The sequence below is a fragment of the Elephantulus edwardii genome, unplaced genomic scaffold (genome assembly GCF_000299155.1).
Source record: "Elephantulus edwardii isolate Elephantulus edwardi_28Jun2011 unplaced genomic scaffold, EleEdw1.0 scaffold00038, whole genome shotgun sequence".
NCBI classification, from domain to species: domain Eukaryota; kingdom Metazoa; phylum Chordata; class Mammalia; order Macroscelidea; family Macroscelididae; genus Elephantulus; species Elephantulus edwardii.
This window is the reverse complement of record NW_006399788.1, coordinates 1,530,459-1,542,546: the sequence shown is the minus strand read 5'-3', so window position 1 is coordinate 1,542,546 and position 12,088 is coordinate 1,530,459.

Here is a 12,088-nt window from a genome sequence, read left to right as displayed (position 1 = left end):
GATTGATTCAGTGATTGGGTTAATCGGGATGGGAGTGTCAGAGACAGTGCAATTGGCACAGGACAGAGCAGAGTTTAGGTCTGTTGTACATAGGGTCACTATGAGTCGCAAGCGACTCGACGGCACATAACAACAACAATTTCCACATTCTGTAAGATTGGGAACAAATACGGATCTCTGCAAGGTAGTGGTCAGATAGCTGTCTTCCAAATTTCTTGGTAAAGACGGGTGAGCACATCCAGGGCTTCATCAATTTGTTGAAACATGTCTATTCTTGGGACACTATATTTTGCCAATGAAATGTCAATTGCTAGCCCATCAATTCCTGAGATATTATTTTTTTGCTAATGCCTTCAGTGAAGTTTGAAATTCTTCCTTTATTATCATTGGTTCCTGATCATATGCTAGTTCCTGAAATGGTCACATGCCAGCCAATTCTTTCTAGTACAGAGACTCTGTGTATTCTCTTCATCTTCTTTTTGTAGCTTCCTGGATCCTTCAAGATTATTCCAGTAACATAGTATTTCAACTTAGCTTAAATTTGGTTTCAGTTCTTTCAACTTGAGAAATGCTAAGTGAATTCTTCCCTTTTGAATTTTTTTAACCCCAGCACTTTGCACATGTTGTTATAATACTATTTTATCTTTATGCAGTGCTCTTAGAAATCTTTTGTTCAGCACTTTTACTTCTAAATGTTATGCTTTATAAAGTTATTTGTTTTTCCTCCAATCTTTGTAATTTTTTGTTTTACCTCAGGTGTGTGATCCACCTTGAGTTGTTTTTTGTGTATAGTGTGAAATGTGGGTCTTGCTTCAGTATTCTGAAAAGAGATGTCCAGTCTCTCCAGCATTATTTGGTAAAGAGGCTGTAATTTCCCTACTTAATGGATTTCATCTTCCTGTCAAAGATCAGTTGATTTCTGGTTTGATTCTATTCCATTGGTCTGCATGTCTATTGTTGTAATAGTAGCATGCTATTTTGATTATTACAGCTGTGTAGGAGATTTTGTGATAAGAGAACTACTTTTATTGTTGTTATGTACCATCAAGTCACCTGCCACTCATAGAGACGCTAGGTGCAACAGCCCTGAACCCTGCTCTATCCCTTGCCAATCTTACTGTCTCTGACACATCTATCCCCATTGCCCCACTGACTGAATCAATCCATCTCATCGAGGGTCTTCCTCTCCTATGCTGTTCCTCCACCCTCCCAAGTATGATGTCCCTCTCCAAGGATTGATTCTACCTTGAAACATTTCCAAAGTATGCCAGACAAAGCTTCAGAATCCTTACCTCCAAGAAGCAGCCTGGCTTCACCTTCTCCAGGACAAACTTGTTTTTTCTCCTAGCAGTCCATGGTACATTCAATATTCTTCTCCAGCACCAAAGTTCAAAGGCATCAACTCTCCAGCATCCCTAGTCATTGTCCAGCTCTCTGATGCATAGCAAGTAATTGCAAAGACTATGACCTTGATCATACATAACTTAGTCTCCAGACTGACATCGTTGCTCTTCAGTACTTTGGAGGGGTCTCTAACAGCAGACGTTCCCATTGAAATAATCTTTTAATTTCCTGGCTGCTGGTAGCAAGAAAGTTGAATGTAGAGCCAAGCAAACTGAGGCTGTCAACAATCTCAATCTCTTCACCATCCATCCTGATGCTGCCAATTAGCCCAGTGATGAGAATGTTTGTTTTCTTGATGTTGACCTTCAATTCATATTGAAAGCTGCAGTTCTTCCTTGACCTTCTGCAGCAAGTGCTTCAGATTCTCCTCAGTTTCAGCAAGCAGGATGGTGTCATCTGCATAATGCAGATTGTTGATAGGTCTACCTCTAATCTTGATGCCACATTCCTCCTGATAGAGCCTAACCTCCAAGATAATCTTTTCCTCATATAGATTGAAAAGAAAAGGAGATAGGACGCATCCTTGACACACACCCTTCCAAGTTTTGAACCATGCAGTGTTTCCTTGCTCTATTCTGATGGCTTCTTCCTGGTCTAAGTATAGGTTTCTTATAAGCACAATCAAGTTGTTCTGGGATTCCCATTGTGATCCTCACAGTGAAATTTCTTTGCATAATCAGTGAAACACAATGAACTGGTACTCAGTTTTAGCCAAGATTCATCTAACATTAGCTATAATATCCCTAGTGCCACAGCCTCTTCTAAATCCAGCCTGCACCTCATGCAGTTCTCTGTTAATGTGCTGTTCCAGTTGTTTTAGGATAATTTTTGGCAGAATCGTACTTGCATGTGATATTAATGATATTGTTCTATAGTTTCTGCACTCTGTCAGATCACCTTTCTTTGGAATGGGAACAAATATAGATCTCTTCCAGTCAGTAGGCCAAATTTCTTGGCACAACTTGGTGACTACTCTGCTTTTTTTTTTTTAGTAGAGCTTCGCATAACTCATAACAACACTATGAACAAAATATGTGAACCCTGCTCTATCCTGCACCATCCTCACACTTCCTGACACACAAGAGCCCACTTCAGCAGTCACCATGTCAATCCACCTGGTTGAGGGTCTTCCTGGCCTTTGCTGACCCTCCACACTTCCCAACATCATGCCCCTCTCCCAGGAATAGCATCTTCTAGGATGAGATTCTAGAAATTTTCCCATTTCTTCTAGATTTTCAAATTAATAAGAATATGTTGTTGTTGTTATGTGCTGTCAAGTCACCTGTGACCCATAGTGAACCTATGTACAGCAACTTTGAACCCTGTTCTGAGCCAGTCTCACTCCAAATTTGAGGGCTCAGCCTCCAATGCCATATCTGCTAGTCTACTATAAATGTGTTCTATTGTACATATGGTTTTTGGAGACCTGTTATATTTCAGAAGTAGATCTCCAATCCTTCTTATTAGTCTCTTAATTTAGGTACTAGCTTTGCATGTTATTCAGTTATTATTGATTTAATTTAATCTATTGTCCTGTCACATATTGCATTATTTGAGTTATTTGTGTCTTTTCTTTTGTTACTTTTCAATGGTTTTTCTATTTTATTGACCCTATTCTATTTTATTGACCAACTCCTGGTCTTACAGATGATTTAAATTGGTTTTTTTGCTTTCTATCTCATTGATTTCAGCTCTTGTAATCAAGACATTTTTTTTCTTCTAGAGGCTACGGAGTTAGAGTGTTCTTTTTCTATTTGATAGATGAGTTGGATCATTAATTTGGGCATGTAGCCCAGAGAGGAAAGTCCTTGGAGTGGGACCACTTGCTTGAAAGGGTAGAGAGACAGTGCAGGAGAGGAAGACCCAAGATGAGTTGGATTGACTCAGTGACTGAAAAAATGGGATTAGGTCAGTCAGAGACAATGAGATTAACTAAGGATAGGGTAGGGTTCAGAGCAAATGAATATAGGGTCTCTATGATTCACAGGCAACTTGATGGCACATAACAACATGTGTTTGCTTATTGCTTTAAATTGCCTCCTGAGGATGACCTTAACATCCTGGAGGTTTTGATATGTTCTATTTCCATTTGTTTCAAGAAACTTTTTATTTTTATTTCTTCTATAACTCAATACTGTTCTAGCAGAGTTTTATTTAACTTCCATGTGGGTGATTTTGTAAGCTTTATTCTCTAGTCATTAATTTCTAGCTTTATGACTTTATTGTCCGAGAAGATGCTTTGTATTATTTTAACGTTTTTGTTTTTTTTAATTTGCTGAGGCTTGCTTCTCTCCTAGATCAACTCTGGAAAATGTATCATGTGCACTTGGGGAGAAAGTAAATTGACTTTTACTTGGATGCAATACCTTGAATACATGGCTAATTGTATAATTTAGATCTTCTGTATCTTTGTTGAGTTTCTTTTGAGTTGACATATCCTTTGGTGAAAGCAGTATGTTAAAATCTCCTACAACTATTGTGGTGTTGTCTATTTCTTTCTTCAACTTTATTAACCTTTCTTTTATGTGTTTTTCAGGTCTATCATTTGGTACCTAGATATTGACCAAAGTAATGTCTTCTTGATATATTGTGCCTTTAATCAGTAGAACATACTCTTCTTTTATAGTGGTCTTCATTCTGAAGTCTATTTTATCAGAGATTAATATTGCCACTCCTGGATTTTCCAACATTTTTCAATCTTTTCCCCCCCCCGCCCCGCCCATTTCTTAGATGTGTCTCTGTAGCAGCATATTGATGGGATTCATTATTTTACCCATTCTACTTCTCTTTTTCTCTTAATTGGTGCATTCGAGACATTTTCATTACATATGATTATTGACATGCCAAGTTTTATTACTGCCATTTTGCCATGTTTCTTTTTCTGGTTATTATGGTCCATCCATTTTTTCCTTTTGAGTCTCTGGCAAAGGACTTCCCTTAGAATTTCTTGTAGAGTTTGTTTTGTTTTCACAAATTCCTTAAATTTCTGCTTTTCTGCAAATTACCTAATTTTCTCTTCATATTTGATGGAAAGCTGTGTTGAGTATAGGATCCTTGGCTGGCAATTGTTTCTTTAAGCTTCTATATATGCCATCCCATTGGTTTCATACTCCCATTATTTCTGCTGAAAAGTTAGGACTTAATCCAGTTGGTTCTTATTTGTAGGTGTTTTATTGTTTTTCTCATGTTGCTTTTAGTATTCTATCATTTTCTTTTGTATTGGAGAATTTGACTATGCTATGGCTCGGTCTTTCTTTTTTTTTTGAGGTCTACTTTATTTGGGGTTTGCTGAGCTTCTTGAATGTGGATTTCCTCATTCTTCATTATCCCTGAGATATTTTCTTCTAGTACCTCTTCTGCAATTTTCCCAATACTTTCTCTGTCCCTTTTGGGTTCTGGAATTCCAGCCACACATATGTTCTTCCTTTTAGTGTTATCCTACATGATTCTAATTTTTTAAATTTTATTAATTTTAATGAACATTTACAAAGATTTTAGATTTCCATTCATTGTTGCATTTTTCTCCCTGCCCACCTCTCCCTGCAAGTTCACTCCTCTCTTTGTAAAGTAAAAGAAAAATTCCTTCATTGGTATACAATCCCCCCCACACACTGAGCACACTCCACTATGCAACCTTCATTCTGGACTGTTGTCATAACCATAATACCCAATCATAGACATTTTCTTTCTGAATTCTTGTCTTCCAGAATACTCACTCTGTTTCATCCCTTCCATTTAGCTTCTTTGCCCCTCCAGCATGTTGGAAACTTCTGCCATTTCAGTCTTGAGACTCTAGATCACATTTTCCTGGGTTTCAGTGATTTCCAGTACTGTGTTGACTGAACACTGTTGGTATTTTATCTTCTAAGATTTTGTACCTCTTTATCTATATTTTCTATTATTTTTTATGTTGGGTTTTTTGGGTTTTTTTTCCACTTTCTTCTGTAGTTGTGTATGTTCCTCCAGTCAATATATTACTCTGGCTCCCTGTCTCTGGAGTAGTCACTCCATTTATGACTTCTATCTTTTCTCTCATCCTTTGCACCTTCTGCAGGTGTTCACATAACAAGTTAATATATTTGTTCTGCGTCTCTGTCTCTTAGATATTCATTGAATCTGTGGTATGTTCTGCTTTTAAGAAAAGGCTTGTTTTGGTTTTTCCATAATGTTTGAAGCTGCCTGTTGCTTTCTTGATATTATCTGAAGTTGTTGTTGGTAAGTGTTAGGCTGTTTCTGTTGGATCTGCATAGGTTGATGATAGTTTTTAAGCTTTATGAAGATTTTAGTTAGTTGCAGGCATAAATATTCCATCTGTGTGTTCAACTTACTCTACCAGAAGACCTTTCCAGGCCTGTGGAGCTAGAAAATTTGCCTTTCCTAAAGTCATTTCAGTTCTTGATGTCTTGAAGTGCAGCCCTGAGGGAATCTCATCTTATTGCAGCTTCCTTTCACTGACACTGCCTGGCTTCCCTAATACCAGAGACATCTAAGTTGATCTGGCAGAGTTCAGAGAGTTATGATTTTGTTGAGAGAATAGGAAAATGTACCTATTGTATAATGGGACCTATCCACTGCCTGCCTTCCTTAAGGCTAAAAGCATCTAAGAAGGCCTGGTAGAAGTCAGAGAGTCAGACAGGGTCTAGAATTAGGAGCTGTACCTGCAATAAAATGGCAGGTGCAGATTGTGACAGCTTTTTTCTGCCATCACTGCCTTCCTTCTCTAAGCCCAGAAGTATCTAAGAGAGCCTGGCAAAAATCTGAGAGTCAGGCTTGCACCCAGAAAATTGAGAAATGTACCTGGATTAAAATGGCATGACCATGATGTGGCAGCTTCCTTTTGCTGATACTGCTTGCCTTCTTTAGGCCAGAAGCATCTAAGGTGGCCAGGCATAAGTCAAAGAATCAGGCTTGCACTGAGAGAACCAGGTCATGCAACTGGGGTGAAATGACACATGTGGGTTACGATGGTTTCCTTCTAATGGATAGCCTGCCTTCTCAAAGCCTGGAAGCTACTAAGGCAGCTTGGCAAAACTCAGAGAGTCAGGCTTGGTACAGGGAATCGAGATCTGGACTGGATAAAATGCCATATATAGGTTGTATTGGCTTCCTTTAAGGGCACTGACTGCCTTCCCCAAACTCAAATGTATCTAAGACAGCCTGGTGGAAGTTGGAAAGTTACACTTGTGCCTGGAGAATTGAGAAATATACCTGGAGTAAAATGGTGAGCGTATGTTGTGATGGCTTCCTTCTGTTGGCCCTGCTAGCAACCTTAAACCTAGAAGGGTCTGAGGTGGCCCAGCAGAAGTGAGAGTGTCAATCTTGCACTGGGAGAATTGAGACCTGTAACTGGTATAAAATGGCATGTGTAGGTTGTGATGGCTTTCTTCTGCTGTCACTGTTTGTCTTCCTTAAGTCAGGAAGTGTCTACCATGGTCAGTTGGAAATAGAAGAGTCAGGCTTACACCAGATATAATTAGGACCTGTATCTGGAGTAAAAATGTGTTCACAGGTTGTAACAACTTCCTTCTGCTGGTACTTCCTGCATTCCCTAAGCTGCTTCTAAAATGCCCTAACGGAAGTTAAGCTTGCATGGAAATAATCTCAAAATGTACACTGGGTAAATGATGGGCACAGGGTGTGACAGTGTCCTTCAACTGGCACTGCCTGCCTTCCCTAAGCCTGGGAGCATCGGAGGCAGCAAGGCAGAAACCAGAGTTAGGCACAAGACGGGAAATTGGGACCTGTACTGAGGTAAATGCTATCACTGAGTGCCTTCCCTAAATCAGAAAGCATTCAAGATAGTCTGATGTAAATCCAGAGTCAAGCAGGGGCCAGGAGAATCAGGACTTGTGCCTGGGATGAAATGGCAGATATAGGTAATAACTGTTTCCTCCTGCTGTTTCTGTCTGGCTTCCTTAAGCTCAGCAGTCTGGCAGAAGTTGAAAAGTCAGGCTTGTACCTGAAGAATTGGGAAATTTATTGGGGTAATATGAGGAGCACAGCTGTTCATTATATGGGGGGTGGATTTGCGTGATACTAACTACTTCTAGCTGGATGTTTATCATTGCTTGGTTATTGTTTGCTCTGAGTGTAGCATTTGTTTGTCAGTCTGTTGTACCGATATAACATGTGGGTTTCTGTGATGCTAAAAACTATGCCACAAGTGGGTCAAATGCCAGAAGGGTCACCCACGGTGGACAGGTTACAGCAGAGCTCCCAGATTAAAATAGACTAGGAAGCAGGACTGTCCATTCACTTCTATAATAACACACCATTGAAAACCATGTGAACAATAGAGAAATGCAGGTATAGTATTAGAGGGATAGCTCAGATGAGAAGTCACTCAACTATGAGGAGAAAAAGGGGCAAACAACCATTAATCACTGGAATATGAAATGTATGAAATATGAATGTAGGAAAAGTGGAACTTATAAAAAATTGAAATTGAATGCAGGAAGATTCACAGTTCTAGAAATTAATGAAATAAAATGGACAGCACGGGCCACTTTGAATCAGACAATATGATCTACTATGAAAGGAATTAAAAACTGAGGAAGAATGGTATTACATTCATAATTAAAAGGATATTTTCAAAGTCTATCTTAAAGTACAAAATTGTGAGTTATAGATTACTATCCATATACACACAAGGAAGACCTGCTAAACCTGCTATTTAAATATGTACACCAATAACTAAAGTCAAAGAGGAAGAAATTGAGGATTTCTACCAACTTTTACAGTCCAAAATTGACTAAATATGTAAGGAAGATGCATTAATAATTATGGTGACTGGAATGCAAAAATCGGAAGCAATGAGGAAAGAATGGCAGTCAGAAAGTGTAGACTTTGTGACAGCAATGAGCCTGAAAATTGAATGACTGAATCTTGTACATTCAACAATTTATTCATAGCAAATACCTTCTTTAAGAAATACAAAAGGTGACTTTACACATGGACCTTACCTGATTGACTACACAAGAATCAGTTTGACTACATTCTTTGAAAGAATCACTGAAGAAGCTCAATATTAGGATTCAGAGAGAGGCCAGGTGCTGATTGTGGAACAGACCAACAATTACTCATGGACAAGTTCAAATTTAAATGGGAGATGATTAATAAAAATCTGTAAGTCCAAAATAGGACCTTGAGTTTATCTCACCTGAATTAAAAACAAAACAAAAAGCCAAAAATCAAATTTAAGAACAAATTTATGGCAGTGAACATCAATGATGGAAGACCAGAGGAGCTACGAGATGAAATAAAGGACGCCATTCATGATTACAGCAAAAGGTCATTACAAAGACAAAGGAGAAAGAAACAACCAAAACGGATGCCAGAAGAACTTTAATATTATTTAGAGCACTGGAAAGTACAAAAAGAAGAGATGTTGACATCAAAGGGCAACTTGCGAAGACAAAGCAAAGTACTATAAGAGCTGAAGTCAAAGAATAAAAAGAAAAGAACTTGATGCTTATTTTTCAAGTAGAAAGAACTGAAAAATTCAAGCTTTCAGTTGCAATAGTGAGAGACGCTATGGCAAAATCTTGAGTCATTCAGGAAGTATAAAAAATATGAAAAGAATACACAGAATCACTGTACAAAAAAATGGTCAACACTGAAAAATTTCAGAAAGGACCATATGTATAAAAGCCAATAGTAACAAAGGAAAAACTTCAAACTGTACTGAAGACATTGGCAAAAAATAAAGCCCCAGGAATATTTGGGATGCTACATAATATAGTTCAACTAAGAGATGCAACCTTGGAGATGCTCTCTAGTCTATGCTAGGAAGTTTGGAGGACAGCTGCCTTGTTGACCAACTGAAAAAGATTCATATTTGTTCCCAGAAACATGATCTTTTCTTGGGAATGAGTGAATCATCAAACAATATCATTAACATCACATGCAAGAAAAATAAGATCATTAAAAATAAACTAGAACAGTATATAGATAAGGAATTTCCAGAAGTTCAAGCAGTATTTAGGAGAGTCCATGGCAACAGGGATATCATTGTTGATGTCAGGCAGATTCTGGCTTAAAAACAGAGAAAACTAGAAGAATGTCTATCTTTGTTTTATTGACTATGCAAAGGCATTTGACTGTGTGGATCATAGCAAAATATGCCTAACATTGAGAAGAAGAATCTATCTCATCACTTAATTATGCTCATGTTAAATCTGTATCTAGACCAAGAAGCTGTTGTCTGAATAGAACAGTAGAACATTGTGTGGTTTAAAATCAGGAAGGTGTGCGTCAGGATTGTATCCTTTTTCCATATCTATCCAAGCTGTATGCAGAGCAGATAATTCATGAAGCCTGGCTCTGTGAAGAAAAATCTGGCATCAGAATTAGAGATTCATCAACAACCTCTGTTGTGCAAATGACTCAATCTTGCTTGCTGAAAGTGAGGAGGACCTGAAATGCTTGCTGCAGAAGATCAAAGACTAAAGCCTTTAATATGAATTATATCTCGACATCAAGAAAACAAAGGTCCTTACCACTGGGCCAATTGGCAACATTATGATAGATGGATAAAGGATTCAAACTGTCCATAATTTCATCTGACTTGGATCCAAACTCAACACCCATGATCTCAGCAATCAGGAAATGAGGAGACACATTGCTTTGGCATGTCTGCTGTCAGAGAAATCTGTAAAATACTGAAGAGCCATAAAGTCGATTTGAAGACTAAAGTACACCTGATTCAGGTCATAGTCTATAGTCACCTGCTATGCATCTTAGAGCTGGACAAAGAATAAAGATGAAAGAATAATCAATGCCTTTGAGTTAGGACATTAGAAAATAATAGTGACTGTCCCATGGACTCCCAAAAGAATGAGCAGACATGTCTTGGAAAAGGTGCAGTCCGAGGGCTCCCTGGAATTAAGGATGGCAAAGATTTATCTCTCATACTTTGTACATGTTTCTACGAGAGGCTTTGCTTTGGAAAGGGATATCATAATTGGGAAGGTGGATGATTAGCAAAAAAAAAAAAAAGACTCCGCCAATGAGATGACTCGACAGAGTGATTACATCAATGGGCTTAAGTGTGTCAGATGTGCTGAGGTTGGCACAGGATAGGACAAGATTCAGATTTGTCCTTCATAGAGTCACTGTAAGTTGTACTTATCTAGATGGCACCTAACAAAAACAACCTAGGAAAAGCATTGTTGCTGTTGTTGTTATGTGCTGTCAAGTTGCCTGCGACTCATAGTGACCCTATGTACAACAGCCCTAAACACTACTTTATTCGTGGCTAATCTTATTGTCTCTGACATGCCTATCCCCATTACTCTAGTGACTAAATCAATCCATCCTCTCCTGCACTGTCCCTCCACCCTCCCAAGCATGACATCCCTCTCCAAGAATTGATCCCACCTTGCAACATGTCCAAAGTATGTCAGATAAAGTTTCAGAATCTCTTAGTAGTCCATGGTATATTCAATACTCTTCTCCAGCACCACAGCTCAAAGGCATCAACTCTCCTTCTATCATCCCTACTCATTGTCTAGCTTTCTGATGCTTAGCAAGTAATTGGAAAGATCATGGCCTGGATCAGGCACACCTTAGTCTCCAGAGTGACATCATTTCTCTTCAGTATTTTGGAAAGATCTCTGACAGCAGATTTTCTCAATGCAATTCATCTTTCAATTTCCTGGCTCCTGGTACCAAGAGTGATGATTATAGAGCCAAACAAACTGAAGCTGTCAACAATCTTAATCTCTTCATTATCTATCATGATGCTGTCAATTGGCCCAGTGGTAAGAATCTTTGTTTTCTTGATATTGACCTTCAACATCATGTTGAACACTGCAGTCCTTGACCTTCTGCAACACGTGCTCCAGACTCTCCTCAGTTTCACCAAACAGGGTGGTGTCATCTACATAACTCAGATTGTTGATGAGTCTGTCTCCAACCCTGATGCCACACTTCTCCTCATAAAGCTCAGCCTACCGGATAATTTGTTCCACATACAGATTGAAAAGATATGTAGATAGGACACATCCTTGCACACCCTTCACAGTTCTGAATAATGTAGCGTTTAATTGCTCTGTTCTGACGACTGCCTCCTGGTCCAAGTACATGTTTCACTTAAGCACAATCAAGGGTTCTGGGATTCCCATTCTGCTTAGAGTCAGCATATAATAAAGAAAATGCAAAAGGAAGTAATATCTAAATATCTATAAATCCTAGAAGAGAAGAGAGAAAAAAACCCCACTATTTCTGGAGATATAATATCTACTAGAAAATGTATTAGAAGCCACACAAGACTTCTTAATAACAAAAATTAATAAATTGCCTCTTCACCATCTTCCCTGTTCTCTTGCAGCCACAGCCATGAATATTGAGCTGTATAGTTTTAGCAGGTACAAGATCTATGCTAGACACAGGAGATTCTATGTCAGGACCCACTGGAGGTGTTCCAGTTTCTTAATGCAAAATATGGGTAGAAATTTCCTTCCAAAAGGAACCCCAGCAGGTAAATTGGAATATAATTTATAGAAGAAAGCACAAAAAGGGCCAGATGGAAAAAATTCAAAAGGGAAGAACTCATTATGCATTTAAATTCCAGAGAGCCATCACTGTTGCATCTCTTGCTGATAAAATGGCCAAAAGGAGTTAAAAACTTGAAAAAGACTCAACAAAAATAGGCTATAACAGATGCCAAAGGAAGAAAAAAAAA